Raw genomic sequence first — 19,417 nt, forward strand, 5'->3', positions numbered from 1 at the left:
ATAGAGAAAAATGAGGAAGGGAGAGCAACTGAATCTTCACGCTTCTTGAAGGGCTGCAGCAACGCTAATCCTGATGAGTTCTGCTTGCGATAGGTAAGTGGTGTTACCTCCGTACCCAAGTAGTTGACTCTGAAGGAAATCGGGTGGCCCGAAGGATGTAGCTGGTTTTGCAGCTAATGTTTCTTGAGGTTGATTTCCATTTCATGTCGGCTGAACTGCTGGAGCGCTGCCTGTATTGCAGACCCCAGCAGTCCCTCGTCTCGTCTCAGTTCAACAGGCTGTAGAAAAGGAAGGGGAGAAGAGAAAAAGGAGGAAATATGTTTACTTAATGTAGTCATATGCTGGAGAAATATGTCCATCTAAAACTGTAGCTAAAAGAAGGTGAGGAACCATCTCCTCTCTTGGGTGCCTTCCGTACGCTAGCAGTAGTTTCACAAATAGCGCAAGCTTGGGAACAGCCTTTTGCAGCGCAAAGAGGAAGAGGTTCCCTTAACACGCGCTGGGCTCAAGGAGTACGTGTCGCCTTTGTACGCTTGCCTTGGCTGTCGTCTAACCGGGGTTCTTTTCCGTCTTGGCCAGTAGTAACAATTACACCTGTTAGCCAAGTAACACCCTCTGTTCGTGCAATTGATTTTCAGTTGTATTTCCTACTGACGTGAATGGAGGCCCGTTGCTTTTTGAATGGCTGTGATGAAATTTAATAAACGGACCAAGAAAGAGCTCAGCACGTTGGCTGTGAGCTTTTCTTGGCTGACATGAATCAGCAGTGGTCTAACCTTTTCCTTCTGCAGTCAGCAAGCAATATTTAAATGTAAAGAATAGGTTTGCTGACTGGAAAACTGGCATTCTATCTATTTGTAGAGCAGAGCCTGTCCTGTAACGACATGAGTTACAGTGTTTTCCTGGGGAAATTGCTTAGGACTAATTCTTAGACGTAGTAGTATTGACATAACGTGCTTTAAAATGTTCTGAAGTGAGAGTCCATGTTAAAACAGAACCTAGGTGTTTTATTTGTTGCTAAAATTTGTGCTGTTTCTCTAGATGTGTATGCTGCATATGTACAAAGTAAACCCTATTTCTTCTATTTAAAGCAAGCATTTTCTCCTGCTTTTTCCCAAATTGCTCCTGCCCGGCAGAAGCCCACTTAAACAAAGAGCCCGGTTAAGACAGGGCAGCCTGTGCCCTCTGCACCGCTGCAGCGCTTGCAGAAGGCGAGAGGCAGGCTGGGCTGAACCGTGCCCGTTTGCTCGCGCAGAGCAGCGCTTGCCGCTGCTACTTACTCACGCGTGACCTCGGCTGGGCTCAGGAAAACCGCGATTCAGGTGAGGATGTTACTCAGTACCCCAGGGCTCGGCCCCGCGGGGGAGCCGGTGGGTGCCGCAGAGGAGGCTGGCGCCTGGCGAACCTAACCCCGCCACCTCGTCACGGAAACACGCACGTGCGGTGGTGACGCACACGTTTCGGTAAGCAATGCCCCCGCCCTTCGGAGGTACTCGCTGCTGCCGGGGCTCCGCGGGAGCGCGCGGGGGATCCGCGGACGTTGCCCGGCCGGGCCGCCAGGTGGCGCCGCCGCTCCGCTCCGCGCCCGGGGCCGGGGGGGGGGGGGGCGCGGGGGGGGGCCCCGGCTGCGCGTCCGTGTGCCCGCTCCGCGGCCGCGGGGGGTGCCGGGGCTGGGCGAGCTGGTGAAGGGGTGCGGGCAACGGCAGCCCCTTCCGCAGGCGGCGAGTTACAGCCAGGAGCCTGCAATCCCGGCGTCACGGCTCTCTTCGCCGGCTGCGCCATAGGAAAGCTTGACGTCTGCGCGCCCAGGCCTCTAACTGCTTGCAGCGCGCATCAGAGCCACGGGTATGACGTATGAACCTTGCAGCGTCGTTCGCGCAGTTAATTGTGGATGCGCATCCCCTTTCGGCAGCCCAGAAGAGGTGGGTGCTGGGGCAGGAGCGCAGCGCTGGCACCACGGCGGGAGGCTGCCGGTCCTGCCCTAGCGAGCCCGCGGCTGGCGGTGCCCGGCCTGGTTTTTGGGAGGGACGTACGAGGCAGATTTTTCAGAAGTGCTCACTGCAAAATACTCCACGTGAAACCCATGTAAAGTGTGACTCCGCAGAATCTGTGAAAATTAAGACCCGGAAGTCAGGCTTTTCTGAAGAGCCCAGCCTTGTGGTTTTTCCGACATCAATGAACAAATTTTCAAAACGGTACTGAATTTTGTTTTTAACCTGGTCACTGAAGTCACAAATAAGTGTTCTGGGTGCTGAGAACAGCCAAGGACCAGTCCTCAGTACCAAGGGACGGGAGAGGGTGGGCTGCTCCTGCGTTTCTGGCCCTGGGTACCACGATTTAGGCATGTACTCGCTCACGCTGCTAACGCGGGACGAAGCGGGGCCCAGGCAGGGTCCCCTGCCACGCCGCACGCGTGTGGCCTGCGGTGCGCGACTGCGGAGCGGCTCCCTCTTGTCCTCCCTGCGCGAGCGGGAAGCCGAGGCCGGTGGGATGCGAGGGAGCAGCGGAGGAGGCGGGTTCGTCTTGCTGCTCCTGCTTGGGGCGGCTGTGGGGCTGATGCTTGCTCATGCTGTAGAGTTAAATGCTTGGCACCTTGCACGTTCGTGTTCCTGCGCTGAGGAAGGTGCTGCTGCTCGAATGCATTCATTCCCTGCTGCTGTCTCATCTTCTTCCATCTTTTTTCCTTCTGGTTCAGTGTTTTTCCTGAAAAATTTCTCTCTATATATGAGTTTGCAGCTTGACATTTTTATACCTGAGGCTGGGAGGAGAAAGGAAGGCCAAAAAAAAAAAAAAAAAGAGGTAAAACAACTGTTGCTGCTCTGGAAGCTATTTGAAATACATCATCGCTTTTTGATCTTCAGCAAAAAGAAAAAAAGACCTGGTGAAAAAAATACATAATATTCTCAAATTGGAAATTTGTGTATGTTATAGCAGGGTTTATTTTTCAGCCTCTCTCTCAAGCCCCACTGTGCTGCCCTGTAATTTCCCCATCACCTCTGTGGGGTGCTTTTGCCTCCCTCGTTTGCGACTTTCTGTTCCAGCGCTGTGTGAAGTGAGTGGCTTGGCCAATGACTGACCAATATGTTGGCCATCTTTCCCTTCCTGCGAAGTCAGAGGTACCTCCCTCTTTCTTTGGATTCGCACTGTCCTTGGGACAAGCAGAGAGAAGTGGGGTGTCTGGTACCTGAGCAGGTCTTGCCGTGGTGGCTGGGACGTCACCCCTCTGCTGCCTGCCCCGATTTCCCGATGGACGTCAGCACTCCCTTAGCGGAGCTGGTAGGACAAGGTGCATGTCCACATCTCAGCCTGGCATCTTCTCTCAAGCCATCACTGAAACTCAGGCTGGCAGCAACTGGCAGAGGCACGAGGAGGAGGCAGGTGTGGGCAGGAACGTCTCTGGCTGCCGCCAAGACTCGTGCACGTTCACGTGCGAGCATCGTCCCGGGAGAGCATCACTGCGATGCTACGCATGGCGGGTCCCAGCTGGCAGATTCAGCTTGAGGTAGATGGCCGCAGGTTTAAGAGGAGCTTTTGTCCATCCTCAGGCGTTGGGGCTACAGCCAAAGTGTGCTGTGCAAGGTTAAAAGTTTCTAGAGACTTCTTCATCTTTTAATCTCGTGTCTCTCTTGCTTGCAAAATCTCATTTTTCAGAATACAAAAGACTTAGATTTCAAATGCAAAAAAAATTTGATGTGATTTATATTTAATTATCCTTTTTTTAATAATGATTCAATTTTACTGCATCTACGAGTCATGTGGAATAAGAAAGGCTTTTAAAACCATGGAAGTTTAGTATCCTGTGCCTTGACTGTCAGCCAGCAGTAGACAGCCTTGTCGCATATTCTGTCATTATTACCTCCATCAAACAAAATTTTGTCAGCTGTGAACCAGAGAGAGAAAAGTCTGTAATTTGACCATTAAATCTACTGAGGCGGAAAATATTTGCTTAACTGTCATATAATGCATGGGAGGAGGAAATGGGCGTTATTACCATAGCTCGGTTACCAGTGGCGGTGTATGAAATGCTGTAGTCCTGGCTACCACTTACAAATCAAGATACGTGGTATTATTTACCCCTCCAGAACAGGAAAAGCATTGTTGGAAATCCTGAAATACTACATGCCATTAATTTCTGGAGTTACCCATCTGAACGCATCGTATTTGCACTCTTGTGCAGAATAAGCAGGCCCGATGTAAACGCACGTTGATGCCAAAGGGCATTTTACCTGACTAATGACTGTAAATTAATCCGATTAGGTTGGACTGAAGTTGTGAGAAGCTGAAGGTCCTGGGAAGCCCTTCACCTTTCCACCTTTTCCTGCCCACAGGGATGACTGGCGGTTCAAACTGGACGGCTTGCTTTGACCTGTCGGTATTGGTTTTGATAGAAACATGTATTGGGGTTTTTAGTTCGATATGAAAATAGCGGCTAGTGGCTTGACTTCATTCTGGCTCGTGTCTTGAAGTAAGGATGTCTTTTGTGGGGCTGTTCTCTGGAGCTTCCAAGTTTTTCATCTGAACGTGCAGAAGTGAGGCAAGAGGTCAAAGCTGACGATTTTCTCTTGAAACGAGGGGTGCGCTGCCTTCTTTAAACCCGCCTGTTTGTCACATCTAGCTTTTGTGTCCGCTTCCTACATCCTGACAGCAAGCGGGGAAGAGCGCGAGAGGTTTCCCTTCCCGGCGCTGATCAGCATCTCCTCCCTTTAAGCGACCGCCGCTCCTGAAGAGAGCGGTTTCCCTGCTGCCGGGCCAGCCCGTTCCATCAGCTGCTCTCCGAACAGTGGCTGACAGCACTAATCTGCATTACGTGGGATTAAACAGGCACAGTAATTAACTTGCGTAAGCGCTTTAGCAACTTTTGGCCTTTGAACTGCAGCGTGTCCTGTATATTGCGGTGCAGAGCCTCTGCAAGGTGGGGAGAGCACGGCGGGAAGCTGGGGAGAGGAAAACGAAGCTGAAATTTCGGCTGCAAACAACAGTGAGGGGGAGAAAGAAAATGCACACAGCCAAGCCCAAAGAATGGTTGTCATTTTTGAGGAGTCAAGGTATGCTGAATATCTTACAGGTGCGTGGAAAAGGCACACGGGCACTGGTGTCCACAGCTCTCACCGAACCCGAACTACTCAGGAAGAAATAGCTCCATCTCTGGTCCTGTGCTAAGCGTCATTCCCGGCTGAGAAGGGAAGCTGTGCCTGGGAGCTTACTCCGTCAGTTTTATAGTGTTTACTCATCACAAATCATAACTTTAACTAATTCTTACTGTTGTGTATGGGAGATTCCATTCAAATGCACAGCCCTACGCTGAAATAAAATGCTAGTGTAGACATGCCAATAATTTCCCCCAGCTGCTATCCTCAGGTTCTGGATTTTGCTCAGTGACCGAGCATCTTGTAGCCTGTAAGGCATCCATCCCGAGAAGCACTACGGAAATAAGTCCGAAGCAGGGCCTCTTTTCACTGCTGTGCGCAACTCATAAATATATCTGATGTGGCCAATTCAGATCTGCTTTGAACCAGTCGAACAGCAGGGAAGGCTGAACTGCATTTGCCTGTAGCATTTTCTCTTTCTTTGAAAACATACGGTGCCAGGGGAAAGGTCTGGAAGTCAGCAGGAAAACTTGAGAAGGTTTCGCTCCCCCAGTAGACAGCGTGTTATCCTGGGTCTTATCCGTGAAGCTGGTTTCAGTTTTACGTCACGCAAAAGTGAGGAGTCACCAGCGGGTCAGCTGGAGGTTCAGGGCTCCAGGCCAAAGGGCCGATCCGGTCTGCCATGCAGACCATGTGGGCTGCTTCTTGGTTTGGCTTTCAGACTCGGGGTCCTCTTGCAAGCCTCGCAGGAATGTGTTCTCAAGACCTTTTTGCCTTTCAGGAAGCGTTGTCTTCGGAGACTGGAAGTTTCGGAACAAAGCACTTGAAGTTTTCTCGTTGTCCACATAGTCCCACACGACTCCAGATGGTTCAGGAACCGTTGAGAAAATGCATACTGTTGAAGTAAAGAGAAGCCTTAGGTGTGATGGACTTCAGCGCTATGCCACGCACCTTCGGGAATGCAGCACTTCACGGAGTCCTAATTCAGCCTCAAAAACTCGTAGTAACCTTGGGAGAAGTTACTCAGGGATAATCAGCTCAAGAGGATTGCATGGATGCGTGCTGGCAGTGCAACTGCTTCCCTCGTGTTTAAAACCAAACTCAGATGGAAAAACAGACCTTCTGCTGGCTTCTCGGTCCTTTTAACCAGGTAAACGTGGGGCTGACCAGTAATCTGAACGTGCTCCAGAAGTCAGGTCAGCAAACGGGATGGATTCACAACGGGCTGACCGTTCTGGAATAAACAAATCAGAGTTCGTTAATTGATTGCCTTGGGATTCGGGCTGGGCCCTCACCCTCTGTGCCTCGGTTTACCGCTTTGGCCGCAGCACCGTCACTGCTTGCCAGGCTTCCGCTGCTGCAAACCGCTGATCCTGCGGCTGGGTACCGAAGCCTGCGGGCACTCGCCGGCGGGTCCGGCTGCGTCACACGCTGCTGTCCTTGTTCCCCCGCAGCACCTGGGACCCCCACTGCTGATCGCCGCTCTGTACGCAGGCTGGTGTAAAAACCGGACGAGACTAAGGTATTTTAGTGGCCTGATCCCGGTGGATGCTAAATTTCCTTGTCTCTCCAAATCCAGTGCTGAAAGCCTGCCCCTCACTGCAGGGTGAGTAGCCCTGCCGAGAGCATCTTGAGAAGCTCATCTCCCTCTGAAGAAAACCACTGGTGGGTGTGAAAAGCTCCGATCCGTATCTCAGTCTGGACACGCTGCCAGTGGAGGTAAAACTGGTAAGTGACATTATCACCAACTTGGGGCTTTTTTTTTTTTTTTTTTTAGCATTGAAGTTTACCTTCACAGAAGAGACAGTTCCTGGATTCCTCCTTTAGACAACAATTTGTGTTTTAAAAGCTGGTATACGCTCCATAATTGATCTTTTCTATGAGAGATGGGAAAATGAAACGGATACATTATTTCTAGTGAAACCACTAGTAAAAAACAAAGCGTGTAAGAAAATGATCCACACTGGAAAGAACAAAGCCAAAAGTATGAATGTAACAACATAAAATTACTTTGAAGTTCAACTAATGGTATTACTAACTGGAATCTTAAACCCCGTGTCTTGTTTTCACAAGAATCTCTTCACCTGATTTTGTATGACGATAGCCTGGCACTCTAAACCTTTGGGGAAAAGGTTACTGATTTGGGTCCCTGCATGGAAATCCCCAGTTTTAAAAATGTTTACTACACTATTTATGTACAGTCCTTCACAGGGGCAGCTGGATATTAATGCTGACATGCCTCACATTTATGTGGCATTACTATCCATTTTGCTAACGTTATATATGATGTAACCTTTTCAGCATTGGAAGGATATTCTTCTAGTATCGCTTGACTATATCGCAATGTTTGCTGCGTAGGATTTCACAGTGCAAGATAGTCAGGGCTGGAGAAGACAGAGAAGAGCGTGAAATTGAGCCTTTCCGTGTGAAATCGCTCATCCCATCCCCTGCACTTTTTGCACAGTTGCATCAAAAGCAATCTGATTCTGCTTCCAGTGAAGTTTTGTATCGCTGGGCCCTCGTGACAGCTTCCGATATCGATGCAACGTCTTTGCTTTAGAGTGCCCTTGCCGTGGCGGTGTCCCACCGGAGTCACGCAGTCCGCGGGTGAGAGAGAACGGGGCCGGACCCGGCGCTGACATCAACGGGCGGCAGCGGTCTCGGGGGGCTGCAGAGACTGACTGGCTTTACTTCATCTGTGAGGAGGCAAAACCAGCTGGCATCGGGGAGTGCAGATGGACAGCTGTAGTTTTAATTGCTTGCATTAAAAAAAAAAACCACCCTAAATATGGAAATGACTTGGAGCGTAACGTACGGCCGCCCCCAGCGCCGGTTCCTGGGCTGCACCGTGGGCACCTGCTGGCTTCTTCCCTCTTCAGCCCCGACTGCAGACGGGCGTTCGGTTCCTCCTCTGCTCTAAGCCCTCGCCTCGATGGGAGGTGGAAGCTGCGCTCTTGGCCACCGGCCAGACTTGTGACCCGGTCGCCAGAACTTACCAAAAACCCACCAGCTGACCCTCTGCACCGCTTAATCTCGTCTCTGATGACGAAAGGTACAGAGGTACATTTTTAATGCGCCAGGACTGACGTGTGATGTAAGGCCGATGCTGCTGTGGTTTGTTGTTACTACTTGGGATAACTTTCAAGCAAATTTTCAACAGGAAAATAACTTTCTGTTGCGTGCTCACTGGCAATACATTTTAACTTCTCAGCTATTGAAATAAGTGGTATTGGTAAAAGAGCAGGCTGAGCTTAGGTATAACCTGATCACAGCGCGGTTAGCTAGGTCTCCTATTTTAATAACCTATAAACATTTTAGATAGAGTTAGAACATGATGTCCTAGTGTTTGACAAGGGCTATAGTTAGGGGCTCACAGCAAAGGAGCTACCATGGATGGGAGGTCTAAAAAGTTAATTAATGAGTAAATAAGCAGTTCCACGTACATGTATGTGTATACATGTGTGTGCATGTATGCAATAAACTGACAGAACTTTCTGTAGCTAATTTCAGCTCCTGATAGCTCTTAGAAATTTTGAATGATGGCTTTTCTTTTCATGAGCTTTCGTAGTTCTCTTGTAAAGTTACTTGAAGTCTAACTCGGTGTATAAAGCAATCTGAGGATTGCCATTCCTCTACTATATTCCAGATCAAATTAATACTGAAGGGAAGGATTTTATGTTTTAAACGTGCATTAGTTCCATCAGAGCACCCTCACCATCAGTCCTAGGCTTGTTCCACCTTTCTATATGAAGTGCATACCTGGATTCTCAAAAGTATTGTGCTTAGAACAGCAATATTGATGAAATTAAGTGAAATCTTTCAGAATGTATGTACACACAGAATTCATCTGCATTTCCGTTCTGGTCAAATTCTTCAAAAGTTTCCTGATTCATCATCAATTTCAAACAAATCTTGGCAAGTAAGGAAGCAGGCACAAAGAACTAGAGAGAAGTCTGGGCTGGAGTTTTCTCCTTTCAGATTTGAAGAGTGCAAATCTGGAACCTGACTTCACGGCTGAAGCCCACACGTAGTCGGATGTGGTGACCCAGTGCCGTGATTTCAGCTGCTTTCAGATCATTCCCCTCCAATAACAGCAAGTGAACGAGGATTGAACAAATTAATTCAGCGCTGCTAAATCACAGCCTTAATTATACGCGACGTAAGGTAATGACAGTCTTAGGCTGTGACGGCAGGTTGCCGGTATTCTCGCCGCTCACCTCTTGCTCACGCCTCTCCCCCGGGGGAAGCTCCACTTTGTGTATTTCCTACAGTGAATCACGGCCGACATCCGGCCAAGACGACGGACGGACGGACGGACAGAGGGCCCCAGAGTGAGCAGGAGGAGCCGAGGCAGTTAGCCTGGGCTGAGGCACAGCAGCCGGGGAGGGCGGCTTGCCGGAGGAGATGCTCCGTGGAGCCGCAGCCGGAGACGTGAGCTGGTAAAGCCGCAAGGAAGCCGAGGAGCAACATCATGGATGTCAGCAAGAAACGACTGTCAGCCCTCGATGCGCACCCGCCCGAACCCCAGAGGTATTTGGATATAGAGTGAAGTCCTCCCCCGGCCGGTGTCAGTGGAAATGCTGTGGCTGGTGGGGGGCAGGGGATTGACCCACGCTGCTCGCATCCTGCATAGCGACAGTGGAACTGTCTGCGGGGGGCCCTGGTCTGGTGCTCAGCCGTTCAGCCCAGCAAGAGGGTTCCTGAGCTGGGCCTGGCAAACATAACGATGTTGGGATTTGGTGGTTAGCAAATACAGTATGTCTGTTTGGTTTGGTACGCAAATCTTTTTATTTAATGGTAAATAATACTGTATAGGTGACCTAGCGATGGATAAAAAAAAGCCCCATAAAATAGCTTCATAGAAAAAACCCACAGATGAGTTAAGAGCATTTTGGTTTGGTGTTGTTTTCCCCGTTGCAAGCCTCTTCGTGTTTCTAAGACCATGTCTGCAACAGGCTTTGAGCCTCTGCTTTGGTGACAGCAGCGCACCCGACGCTAACCGCTGGCGCAGGAACGCTGCCACTGACTACGCGAGGGCTGGAGCAGCAAACAGCCGCTGCGAACGCAGGGGACGGACAGCGAGGAGGGAAATGAGCACGCACGGGGCAGGCTGTGAAGCGTGGAGTTTTTGTTGGGGCGTTTGTTTATTTTTGCTCAGGGAATGAGCTAGAGAGAATGCAAATAACTACCACCAGAAAGCAAGGTGGTGCCGGGCAGGCGGCAGGAGAAGTGCTGCGGAGCCGCCCACGCTCCTGCGGGCAGGGACGTGGGTAATGAGCACGCGGAGCAGCGCTTGAGATGAGGCTGCCGCGGCTCCCTGGCTGGCATCCAGCTACGCAGACGGAGGCGCGCAGGGCGCGTCGCCCTCCCGGGTATTTACCCGCAGACCTACGGCCAGGCTGTGAATTCTGCAATTCCGAGGAGCCGACACCCACCGAAGCCACCGGGTCCGGCTGGAGCGAGAGGGGCGTGATTTTGCTTTTTAGTTACCAAGCGTTGCATCTAATTGAACCCGCTGCAGGGGGGAAAGGCTGATCTTGAGCTGATAATGCCTCGTTTCGATGTGACTTAAAATAACTGGCTTTGGGGAGCAGCAGTGGCTCCGCCGATGGCGGTGAGAGGTGTCCTCCTGCCAGCACCAGCTGCGGGTCCCACATCACCACTGAGAATGACATCGAAGGGCCGCTGTCCCGTCTTTTCTGTCGCAGGCGGTCAGCCGCCAGTTAGCCGAGCTAAGGGGCAGGGAATGCAGCTGTTGAGACGCGGTCGTTAAACCTGTCACGGAGAGGGGCTGATACCACAATTAGTGCCAAGGAGATGGGATACAGACGCACAAACTTGCCATTGTTCTTAAAATGTAGCTGGCTTTCTGTGGATAACCACTTGTTTGTCAGTTCAGGGCATCCATAACTAGCTCTTACTGTCACATTTTGAAATTTGAGCTCCTGATGGAAAAATAAAAGCACACAGGGGGAGGTGTCACTAAAAGCAAGCGATGCATCCTGGCACTGTCAGCATTTCGGATGGCGTGAACACATCTCCATGTGCTCGAGCCAGTAATCTATCCTCGTTACTCATCATCACGTGTCTAACCATAACTATGTTTTTAGTTACTCGGCAGCAGAAGTATGCATGTTGTTTTTCAAGTATGAAAAGGCCTTTTCCTTGTGGCTGGAGTCTCCTACACTAATTTGCCAGCCTCTGAACTTTGATCCTAGTCTAGTCCAACTGCTGGAAGATCAAGGGCTATATAGCGTGGACCACAACAAGCGATGAAGAAAAAGGGCAAAGGCGATGGAGGGGGGGGTTATGGCAGCCGAGTCGGAGCATGTGAGTGATGTCCTGGGGACAGGCTGCTCCAGATAAAGTTGTACGTGGGGACTACAGTGCTTGCAGGAAGGGAAAAATCAGAATTTTCAGGGGACCCAAAAGTTTAGTTCAACAGGAGGATTACCTGTGTGTTGGCCTCTCCTTCCCCGGCACCGGTTTTGTTGTGCTCTTTTAAAAGCGCTGTTGTTGAAACGTAACGCGGGCTTCCTGAAGTGCTAGCGGCGGCTCTCCTGCCTGCCCTTCCGGCTGGGCACAGCCGGGGCGCTCCGCAGCTGGCACTTCAAACGTGACTTCTTCGGGACTCGTCTTAGCCAATTCCCGTGACATCATGGCATATATATATATTTCCTAAATCAAGAACGGGGTTCTGTAGGCAATAAGTGTCTCGAAAGCCACATTGTAAGCCTAATTAGATATTTATTTTTTTAAAAATCTTCACTTGCACCACAGAAAATCTAAAAAATGTCAATAGCCAAGGTAAGATTGCATCCTTTGCATTCTGGATTCAGAGCCTGTCAAGATTTCAGGCTTGTTTACGCAAGCACTGATGTGTTATTTGCTGGGGTTTTTTTAGATGAAGGCTAGTTTTTCTTTTGTAGTTGACTCTGGTAAAGGAAACGTAGGAAACCCACAGGCTGACGGAGAGGGCTAGCAGCGCTTTGGGAGCGGTGCTTTTCAGCAGGTTGGGAGATCATCGCGTGCTTTAGAATGAAGAGCCTGGCTATTTAGTACTCCTCCAGGCAAAAGAAATTACTAAATATAATATCAAACTGTTAAATAAGTATGATGGGGTATAGTCTGTTCCACACTGCGTGATTCTTTGTATATTTGCAGAATAGTACTAATCAACTTCAAAAATCAAACTGCAAGCTGGATTTCTTTCTCGCTTAGAAATAACTGCTCTTTTCACGGTGCAATGACTATGCTGTTGATCGTTACCTTCAGTGCTGCGTACTGAGGAGGAGATGGATGGAGTAATAAAAACGCATAAAGGGCTTCACGAATTGGTGTTGAAGACTGTTAAAGATAGAAATAAAGATGGATCGGTTAAGCATCTTTTTTTTCCAGGACTTTTGTTCTTTGAGATAGTCAGAGGAAACTTAATATTGTTATAAAATCTGGTATCCTTTGCACAAGAAAAATAAGGAGGTAGTAAGGAGGGTTTAAAGCTTTTTAGACTAACTTTCTTAATAAATATTAGTTCTCGATGGTTTGCTTTCTTTGCCTCGGCAGGAACAAAGCAAATGACACCTAATGACAGTTCCGATCATGTCCTAAAGGCATCCAGATTTCACATGTTGATTAGATATTCCACAATTTCAGTAACTATATTTGTTGTTCACTGTTACATTTACATGGCTGTTAATTACAGAATCACCAGAGTAGTCTGGTTGTCTATTACAGACGTATAACCTTGAAAAAAATAGCGCTCTAATTTATCCTAAGAATACCGTACGCTAATCCAGCCCTATAGTTTGCAGAGATTTCTAACACATCAGCGTACTGCGAAACTAATTGCTCGCATTACTTTAGCATAAGAGATGAAATAAAACTTTAAGTATATAATGACTTATTATTTATCAGGTCCAAGGTTTTACATCCGTGCAGATTTTCAAGAAATGAACAGGACGCTTATTTAGGCCTCCAGAAAACCTCCTTCGTTTCTGCTTGTTTACATAAGAGGCAATTATTGCCAAACCCTCCCCTGGTAAACAGCAATACCTCGCTACAAGCAAAAATAATGCTGTTGCCTGTCTTAACATCTTATTCTGGAAGAATATTGCAATTGAGCTCTCGGAACTGTCTCCCAGGAGCAAAACAGGTTATGTGAGAACGTGACCTTGGTGAGCTGCGCTAATGGCTATGATTTAAAATTCCAGGCTCTTGTCTCAACTAGAGAAATAAACGAGACAAAATGCCTTTAAAAACAACCCAAATAATAACACTAAACAAAGTGCAGATACAATTAAAACGTTTTACAGTGAGTAACTAGGTGATGACTAGCTAAAGTATGTTCAGTTTTTTTTCCCAAGCTGGCATAAGCGTGAAAGCTTAACGTATTCAACGCAGCCGTTTGGGTGCATACAGGGGGTCTCTGTGCGTACCCGTACTACGGTGGTGTCGGCTGAGAGCTGGCTGCACAGCAACGCGGTGGTCCTTCTCCGCACGGAGTACCGGGCGCGTTGGCTCGGTAACTGAACTGGCTAGCAAGGACCAGCCCCAAATGGATTTTGTGAGTCGCCTGTAGTTTGAGAGGATAAATTCATGTTCGTTGTCTTCTTGCCAAAGGCGATGGCTATTTGGAGTGGGGTTAGAACTTCTTGGCGCGGGCTGTCTCGAGAAAGGTCCAGCATACGGTATTCAGGAGGAAGGACTGCTCGTGTTTAAGCTGGACCACCCTTTCAGGACTTAAGACTTCTTTGGATGATGGTGGTCTCCTGTGAACGTGATACAGGTTTGGTCTCCTAAGGGAAAGGTTTAGGGAAACAATCCCTTAAAAATATTCACTGCACACACAAAGTATTTGTTGTTTCTAATTTGTATACACATTTGCATACACTCTCATGTCTTAGAAATGCTCACGTCTCTGAAATGTCAGAGTGAAGAGGTACAGAACGCAGTGTTTTGAAGGACACGCTTATGATCCGTTAGCTGATGAAGCGAACATTTTGCAGCGATGCAGCCCGTGGCGTGCAGCCTGTCCTCTGTGCGCGCTGTTAAGCGAGCGCGGTTGTGGTCTTCCTCACGCACGAGCTGTCTGCCTTAATCTTAATCCTTCTAATCCTTAGCCCTTTCCCGTGCCAGGTGAGGACGAACGCTCCGTGTGCCCCCAGACACCACTGGCCCGTTTTCCCCAGACCCAGACCACCCCATAGCTGAACTCAGAGTGTTGTATCACTCCAGTCATCAAAGAGACCACGCTGTCTTCAGGTATTTATGCCCGCTTAGATTTACTTCAGAATGATGCCAAGACATAGGAGGGTTATAAAATCATACTTCCGTTAGTGCACCTTCAGCTATGAATTCCTGAATGAGCCCTTTCTCTTGAATCCTCCTGCCTTTATTCTCTGCATATTTTCTTTTTATTCTCTCTATATTTTTTGATTTTACGTGTTACTGTGAGTGCTCAGTTCTATATGCTTTCTAAATAATTTCTCTAGCATGCTTTTATGGTATAGAATGGAACATTAGTGTATGTAAGTATATTAGTGTTTGATGTAGTGTTTATTTTTCTTTGGTTTTTGGTCCCTTTCTCTAGTATTGCAGTGGGATAGCCTTAAAATGTATTGAATTTTGCAGTTACTATTACTGAATTATTGACTTTTGCAATATAATTACTTTATTAAGCATATAAAACCTAGCTGCTGGAGAAGTTTTGTTTCATTGTCTGCTGTTTCTGACACCAGATTTTCAATCACGAAGTAATTGCTGTGAAGCAAAGGAGTAAGTCCCTCAGCCAAAACTTAAATAAACCTCCTCTTATCGTTTCTGAGGAGCAACTTGAAGAGCGAAGGTTCCCTTAAGCAGTAGGTTGGATGGATTGTCTGATGCCATCAGCGAGGAACGCTGTAAATGTATAATTGAGCAGATCTGACATCCTGCTCAGCTTTGCCAAGAACAACTCACGGCCACAAAAGCCCCTGGATAATCCCTGTTGTTACACGTGTACAAATGTCATGAAACGAGGCTCGAAGGACGTAGTTACTTTTCCCCCGTCACGTCTCGGGTCTGCTGCTCCGATGCTGCGCAGCTGCAGCGTCTCCAAAGCGCGCTACAGCAGCGCAATGGGCGAGCGACGCTAAATCCAACGGGCCGTTGCCCCGCGGGTGTCAGGCAGCGCACAGCCCGGCAGCGGTCGGCGCGGCCTGCAAAACTGTGCCCCTCTGCTCTGTGCCCAGCTTTTTGAAGGGTTCACCATTTGAGCTTAGTGAAATCAGCGGGACGGCTTCCTTTCCGCGTCTCTGGCCGGGGGAAAGGAGTTGCTCCCGCAACTTCTTCCACACACTGGAAGAAGCCGTTCTTTTGAAGTTTCGCAGTTTTATTGAAGCGTCGCTGTACTTTGCTGCAGCGGAAATCCAAGTGTGTTCAATGAACTTAATTTCTGCGGACTACATTTCACGGCTGTTAAAATGATCGGTTTGTTATGCCACAGTAAAACCAGATGCAGGTGTTAGGATTCAAACGGCCCCAGGCTCAACATCGATTTCATGTATGAGTTCGTAACGCAGTTGGAACGATCAGACTCTGCGTGTATTGATCCGCAGCACCGTGGCGTCTCTGAGTCACCAACAATTTTTGCGCATCAGACCTGGGACTTACTGCAATACCTTTCTTTTTTGAAATATGTACTATACTTTTGGTTCTTAAACATCACAAGATAGCGCAGCTGCCTGTTTGCATACAGAAATCGCCTTTGGTTTTTTTCCAGGAATAACTTCTCAGTAGTTAGAGGTTCATCTTCTGGTGACCCGGTGCTGTTTGCATCCATTGCTTGAATGATTTCACAGCTTCCTTCGTTGCGTAGGCAGGACTCTCAATCCTTTCACTCCTACCTTTATAATTCTGTATTAATTTCCAGTATAACCAAGCTCAGTGTAAATTCATTCAGTACCGTTACGCTTAGTCACAACTTTGTGTCTGAAATTTGGCCTGCTCTGAAGCATCTTTGTTATTTATCTCCACTTAATGTCTCAGAGAAAGGAACTGCACTTGTTCACCCTCTTTCTGCTGCTCAGCTTGGAACTTTTCCTGCTTGTCAGGATTCTCAGATTTAGACGTTGGATACAAATATGCTGGGCTGGTCATGGCTTACTTCATGAAATTGTTAAACAGCCTTCGACCCTCTCAAAACAAAAAATTGTATTGCAGATGGGAGGGAGGGAGGGAGGGGGGGAGGGAGAAGTTCCCCCGTGAGCGCGTTTGCAGAGGAGACAGGTAGATGGGGGACCTGTCCCCAGAACACGTTGCGGGTACATTCAGGCACCTGATTAAGTCGTGGTGTTTCCCAAACTGCCAAATACTCAGTAGTTTACCTCGATTTTCTCAAATAACCCCAAACATCTGACTCGCACAAAAGCCCGAATTTAAGCTTCTGTTTCGGAAACCCTTGGCCACGTTTGTTTCCTGGTTGAAGTCTTAGACTGTAAAATGGTTTTGTGTTATGAAAACGTTGCACAGTAGTTGACTAAACAAGACCCACTAAATAAAAGCAAAATATCAGCAGCGTTCACCTGCTACGCTCTTGGATTGTTTTAGCCACTCACTGTCGCGTTACGGGTTTATAACTACCAGCTGTCTGTAACGGTACTTCTTTGCCACGTGTATTTATTCAGAATTGCAGAAGCAAGCAAGCCTGTCCTGGGAAGTGGCTTTTTTCCTTCTTCCTTCTCAAATATCAGGTGGACGCAGGGTAACCCAGGCAAATCTGGTGAGTCATACTGCAGCCGTAGTCTAACAAGCAGAAGGGCTCTGTGGCGGGTGCTGCGTTAATGAAGAAGCAATCGTAAATCCGTGCGGTGCCCGAGGCCGGGAGGGCTGTTGGTGGACGGGGCTGCAGCGTGCCCAAAGCACCCGTACCCACGGGGCGAAGCCCGGGCACGCAGCGAGGTGCCAGGGAGCCCGGCCGGGGCGGCCGCTGGCGTACAAGCGGCGTGGAGGGCTCAGACGTGGGCTCGCACCTGGGCTTGGGTGGTTTTATGGTCTATTGGATGATTAAATTGTATTGTAAGACACCGGTCGCTCAGGACATCGCTGTCTTCGGAGCCCATAGGGATCCCCTTTGTTCTGCCGGCTCGAGTCACTGTTCGTTGTCTGATGCTCTCGGTTCCCCTTGGCTGCCTGTGACGCTGTCAGCTCCACTGTAACGTTTCGTTGGCCTAGAAAACGACAGGCGGCTTTTGAGCAAGGAAGTTCAAGAGCAGAAATAAATTCTATTTTTAATCCTGCCTCTGATTTTCCGTGGGCGACACAATTTCTCACAGCGTGGAGGTTCCAGGGTGCGGCAGTGCTGCAGAGCGTGCCTTGCAGCTTGTTTTACAGATCCTAACCCATCTACATGCTTTCCCCCAGTTGGAAATGTCATTTTTGGGGGGTTATCATACTATTAATACCCGAATGGCGCTCTGATTTATCGCAGTAGGTTGGCAATGTATCTGTGGTATGAGAAAATACGAGTGAGGAATCTAAAGAAGTACTCAAGCGTTAACAAAGCTGAACTGTGTCAAGTGGTGATAAATTTTACACTACACCCTTGATCACCTTATTATTAATGTCATCAATCTCTCTCTGTGAAAAGTGGCTCCGGGCATGCCCATATTACCAAATGTTCTACTAAATAATTAATCATTTGGGGCGTGTTGCCAGAGTTCGCTGCTTTCCAATTTAATCTTGGCAACTTACTCATTTGTTCCTTTATTTGGAAACAAAAAGCTTCACGGATAAAAATGAGTCAAATGTACTGATACGTACATAGAGACTATTTAGAATCGAAACCTCATGCTGCTTGCTCTCGAAATGTTTTTTCCATCTTTTAAAACAACACCCCAAAATTACCAGTTCTGGGAATGATCACTTCAGGAACACAAACTGTTTCTGCTGCCAGACCCTGCATCCCAGCTGGCTCTCCCTGCCCCTTCAGTCCTAGCTCAGCCCTCTCTGCGTTTTAAAGAGGGCAATCAAAATGCCACACCACCAGGATATCTTTAGAAATAGAACATTACAATGCCAGTTTGATTGTGTAATTAAAAACGTCCGGGGATATGAGTCCATTTGTTGAACTGGTTATTGTTTGTGGCCAAAGCAAAATAAGTTCTAAGTGAACTGTTCAAAAACCTTATCTTCTTTTTAGTTAAAATCCACCTCATATAGAGTAATAGCGTATTAATTTGTAGCGTTCAATTATTTAACGAGTCATGGAGAAAGTTGCTAATTATAGAGTCATTTATTTTTCACAAGTTGGAAGACCACAATGAAACACATTCTACCCAGAGCCCGAGCTTTGTCCTACCCATGCCCTTCTTTAACTGTCTCTCTGATTTCACATAAGAAGTCAATTTGATTTCAGTTTAACCATATGTACCTTCCTGAAGTCCTTAATTTTGTTTGTGTTCCTCGGGGGGGTTTTTAGCCCAAAGCTCTCACATCTGGTATATCTGCGACACTCTGGGTTTTTCCCCTCCAGCTTCTTTGCGAGAATCAGCAGGCAGCAGCCTGCTCGTCGGAGAGTAACGCCAGCCTTCCCCACGTGTTCACCCATTCATAGCCTCTCCTCCTTCAGTGTGGCTCGTGGGTTTGTTTTTATTAATTCCCCCTGGATATTAGTTAGAATTGGCCAAATATAACGTTGGCTTTCTGTTCTCTTGCCTGATGAGTCAGTTGACTGTACTTCCAAATCAGTATTTTCGTAAGATCACTTGCAAGCTTCCCTGCTATTTACTACTTGCTATTCATTCTCTGTTGCCGATCAAAACATATGGCAGTGTTTTTCTTCCCCTTGACTGGATGCCCGAAACTTTTTAAAGGGGAAAGTGAAAATAGTTAATGAGCTTTTCTTTCTGGAAATTAAAAAAAAAGTAGACAAGCGTGAATACATGAATGTGGTTAGTAGGAGCCATGAGTGTTTTCACAGATACTTCTTCCCTGCCTGAATGCTCTGGGTCGATACAATAGCTTCTTTCCTGCCTTTAATTGTGCTATTGTGCCTTTTTATTTAAAATATAAATCAGCTACTATTTTAACTTGTCATTTCCTATCATTGTGCGTAGCTCGTATAGGAGAGGTCACCGTCTCCCACAGTCGTTAGTGTACGTGTCTTGTGCACTTTAAATTTCCAATTATAAACACAGGTTATCAATCATTTTATAGGTGGCTATTGTGTCTACTATTAATCCCCAAATTCTTTGGTTTCCTTAAGGGATACTCAGCATAGACTCGTACAAGAAAAGTGTCGCGGTGTAAATGGCACGACACCACTATCTTCCAAAGCCCTGCTCTATTAAAAA

General features: G+C 47.8%; 1 long non-coding RNA gene across 4 annotated transcripts; it reads left to right on the plus strand.

Moving 5' to 3' along the window:
* Positions 1-1,655: 1,655 nt before the first annotated feature.
* Positions 1,656-11,945, plus strand: LOC129210305 (uncharacterized). Of its 4 annotated transcripts, XR_008578372.1 has the most exons (5): positions 1,656-2,195; positions 5,869-6,237; positions 6,667-6,815; positions 7,446-8,139; positions 9,335-11,945. It is a non-coding gene; the product is annotated as an uncharacterized LOC129210305 (long non-coding RNA). The 4 variants fall into 4 exon arrangements; XR_008578371.1 differs by having other exon boundaries at positions 7,446-11,945; XR_008578373.1 differs by having other exon boundaries at positions 7,648-11,945.
* Positions 11,946-19,417: the final 7,472 nt, after the last annotated feature.

The sequence above is a fragment of the Grus americana genome, chromosome 9 (genome assembly GCF_028858705.1).
Source record: "Grus americana isolate bGruAme1 chromosome 9, bGruAme1.mat, whole genome shotgun sequence".
In the NCBI taxonomy this organism is placed as follows: domain Eukaryota; kingdom Metazoa; phylum Chordata; class Aves; order Gruiformes; family Gruidae; genus Grus; species Grus americana.